The sequence below is a fragment of the Marmota flaviventris genome, chromosome 18, assembly GCF_047511675.1.
Source record: "Marmota flaviventris isolate mMarFla1 chromosome 18, mMarFla1.hap1, whole genome shotgun sequence".
Taxonomy (NCBI): domain Eukaryota; kingdom Metazoa; phylum Chordata; class Mammalia; order Rodentia; family Sciuridae; genus Marmota; species Marmota flaviventris.
Window position 1 is genome coordinate 33,627,235 of NC_092515.1, and position 4,083 is coordinate 33,631,317.

Genomic DNA, 4,083 nt, shown 5'->3' on the forward strand with positions numbered 1-4,083 from the left:
CAGCAGCTCAGCAGGCTAAGGTAAGAACATCACAAATTCAAGGCCAGCCTCAGCAATTTAGAAAAAACCTGGAGATGTAACTCAATGGCCTAATGCCCCTGGTTCAATCCCCAGTACCACTAAATAAATGAACACTTGGAGCTAGGGATGTAGGTCAATGGTAGAGCACTTGCCTAGCATGCTCAAGGTCCTGGGTTAGATCCCCAGCACCATAAAAAAATTAAATTAAATTAAAAAACAACAAGGAAAAAAAGACAAAAGAAAAGAAAAGAGAGAGAAGAAAAGTTAATTAAGGAAACTTCACTGGATATTTCATGATGTTAAGAAATGATTATTAGGCTGTCTCTCCCTCTAGAGATGGCCCACATTCTCCCTTGAATGTGTATTATTTATGTTATCCCAAAATCTTCTCACTCTCAAGGTAGCTCACATTCTCCCTTTCCTAAATAATGTCTCTGATTTCCTAAATAAACCTTTGTCTGCATCTCTGAGGAAAAAAAAAAAGAAGAAGAAGAAGAAAAAGGAGGAGGAAGAGGAGGAGGAGAAGAAGAAGAAGAAAGAATAATGAGTATCTCTTGGTTGAAGCTAATAATATGCATTTTTCCCCACAGATCCAGGGATCACACCTAGGGCCTCAGTATGATAAGGCCATACTCTACCATGGCATTTTTCCTTAAACACAAGAGCCACACTGATGAATTTGGGGTTGTGGCTCAGAGGAAAAGCACTTGCCTAGCATGCATGAGACACTGTGTTTGATCCTTAGCACCACATAAAAATAAAATAAAGGTATTGTGTCCACCTACAACTGAAAAATAATTAAAAAAAAAGAATTTGTAGTTAAAATTACATGAGAACTGAACTTGGCTTTGCAAGAACTCAATGTGGAGGGAAAGTGGAGATCCATGACTGGCCTGTGTTCATGATTCCTAAGGCTGATGTGAAATGCCGAAAGTCTCTCAACTTTTGTACAAATCTGAAAAAAAAAAATTTACAATAAGAAATTTGTCTAAATAAATAAAAAGAAAAACAGAACTAATTTTCAAAATGAGGCTGGTGGTATAGCTCAATAGTAGAGTGTATGCTTAGCATGGACCAGGGGAAAGGCCCTGGGTTCAAACCCTACCACCATAAAATAAAAATGCAAAATAAAAACAATGGATGGATGTAAAACTTTGTGCATATACTAAAAAACATTGACTTCAAAAGACCAAACTTTACAGTGTACAAATTGTATCTGTGAATTTTTTTAGTGATATTAAAAAAGATGCTAAAATAGATTAAATTGCAGCATATTACTTTTTTTTTTTTCCTAATTTGTTGTCTAATGCTTCTTTTCTTCTTTTTCCTTGAAGTACTGGGGATTGAACTCCAGATCTTACACATACAAGGCAAGAACCCTACCCTGCCCTGAGCTGCATCCCCAGACCTTTCTAAAATTTTATTTTGAGACAGGGTCTCACTAAATTTCTTAGGCTGGCCTTGAACTTGTGATCCTCCTGCCTCAGACTCCCAAGTACCTGGGACAACAGGCATGTTGTTTATATAACACTTCTTAGTAAATTTTTTTTTTTTTTTTTTTTTTGGTGTGGGGGGAATACCAGGGGTTGAACTCAGGAGGACTCAACCACTGAGCCACATCCCCAGCCCTATTTTGTATTTTATTTAGAGACAGGATCTCACTAAGTTGCTTAGCACTCCACTTTTGTTGAGGCTGGCTTTGAACTCATGATCCTCCTGCCTCAGCCTCCCGAGCCACTGGGATTACAGAGCTCTTAGTAGATTCTTTTTAATAAGTGGGCATACACACACTTGGGGAAAAAAGAAAATGAAACCAACCAACTGTCATCTGTCCTTTTCTAGCCTATCTCATGAGTTTTAAACTAAATTTGGGTAACCAAATGCTTTCAAACAATCTTCTAGGATGTTTTCTCAGTACCATTTCTACACCAACCATGGCCATCCATGTGGAGCCCAGCACCATAGCCCAGATATCCATTTTGGGTCTGAGCACCTGGAAATCTCCCAAGGAGAAGTCAAAGAAGCTATGAAGGTAGCCATTGATGCCATTGATGACTATTAGAACAAGAATGAGGTAAGAAGAGAAGATTCAAGAGAAGGTGGCAATGCAGAAGGACCTCTTTACTGTTAGCAAGTTGCACTTTTTCTTTTTTTTTTTTTTTTTTTTTTTTTTTTGGTACAGGGATGATTGAACCCAAAGGCTCTTTTTTTTTTTTTTTTTTTTAATTTATTTTAGTTTTCGGCAGGCACAACATCTTTGTTTGTATGTGGTGCTGAGGATCGAACCCGGGCCGCACGCATGCCAGGCGAGCGCGCTACCGCTTGAGCCACATCCCCAGCCCCAACCCAAAGGCTCTTAATCACTGAGTTACATCTCCAACCTTTTTGTTTTTTATTTTGAGACAGGGTCTCAGTGAGTTGCTGAGGCTGCTTTGAACTTTCTATCCTCCTGCCTCAGCCTCCCAAGCCACTGGGATTACAGGAGTGAGCCACTGTGCCCACCTGTGGTGCACCTTCTTTGAAAGAAGCCTTTGGAAGGAAGCCTATCAGAAGACCCTCAAAGAAAGAAGACCTTCCAGGAACTGAAACTAGACTATCTGGACACTTATTTTTATTCACTGGCCACAGGGACCTCAGTCTGGGAAGGAGTCATTCCCCAAAGACGATAAAGGCAATAGCCTCACCAGTAAATTAACATTCTTGGATGCCTGGGAGGTCATGGAGGAGCTGGTGGGCAAGGGGTTGATGAAAGCCCTTGACATCTCCAATTTCAACCACTTCCATATTGAAAGGATCTTGAACTCAAATATAAACCAGGGACTAATCAAGTCAAATGTCACCCGTACCTCCCCCAGAAGAAAATGATCCAGTACCTCTTCAAGGGCATCACTGTCACAGCCTACAGCCCCCTGGGATCTCCAGATAGACCTTAGGCCAAGCCAGAAGACCCTTCACTACAGGAGGACCCCAAGATTAAGGAGAGTGCTGTAAAGCACACACAAAAAAAAATCCCCAGCCCAGGGCTGGGGCTGTAGCTCAGTGGCAGAGCTCCTGCCTAGCATGTGTGAGGCACTGGGTTTGATCCTCAGCACCACATAAAAATAAACAAATAAAATACAGGTTTTCTGTCATCTAAAACTACAAAAAAAATAATAATTTTTTTAAATCCTCAGTCCAGGTTCTGATCCAGTTTCAGATCCAGAGGAACGTGGTGGTGATCCCCAACATCTATGCATGGTCAAGAACTTGCAGGTCTTTAACTTCTGATTGAATGATGGGGAGAGGGTGAGCCAGCCTCATCTTCAACAGAAACTTACGGGCCTGTGTCCTGGCTGATGTCTCTTTGATAGAATATCCTCCAAGACCAAATACTGAAGTTGAATCTCCTGATATTACCTGGGGAACTCTTCCTCTTCACTGAAGTGGAACTCTCCCCCAAGTCCTGTTTTAACCAAGCTTGTATGAAATTGTACTGTGTCTGACCTTGTAAATCAGAATCTAAGCAAGTTTTGGATTTTTTTTTAAATTGGTGCATTATAATTATACATAGTGAGATTCACTATGCCCTAATCTTGCATGGCATGTAATATAACTTCATCTCCTTCCCGTTCCTTACCCTCCTCCCTCCCACTAGGCAAGGTTTTATTCGGATCCATATGTTGAAACAGGATGAGACTATCACAGGAAAGTATGACTCAGTTGAGCAAATGACAGTTTCTTCCACTTACTTGAGTTAAACAGTAGGAACTCTGCTAACACTGAGGATGCAAAGAATCAAAAATAATAAAATTTTTTAAAAAAATTTTTAAGGGCTGGGGTTGTGGCTCAGAGGTAGAGCGCTCGCCTAGCGTGCATGAGGCACTGGGTTCAATCCTCAGCACCACATAAAAATAAAATAAAGATATTGTATCCACCTATAACTAAAAAATATTTTTTTTCCTTGAAACTGGGGGGTCGAACCCAGGGCTTTGTGAATGCAAGGCAGATGCCTTGCCACTGAGCTACATCCCAGCCCTAAAACATAATTTTTTTAAAAAAAACAACCTGGCACAGTGGTGAACA

The 4,083-nt window shown here is 40.6% G+C and overlaps 1 pseudogene; it reads left to right on the forward strand.

Annotated features, from left to right (window-relative positions):
* Nucleotides 1-1,955: 1,955 nt before the first annotated feature.
* On the forward strand, nucleotides 1,956-3,442 carry LOC114095674 (aldose reductase-related protein 2-like; annotated as a pseudogene).
* The last annotated feature ends 641 nt before the right edge of the window (nucleotides 3,443-4,083 follow it).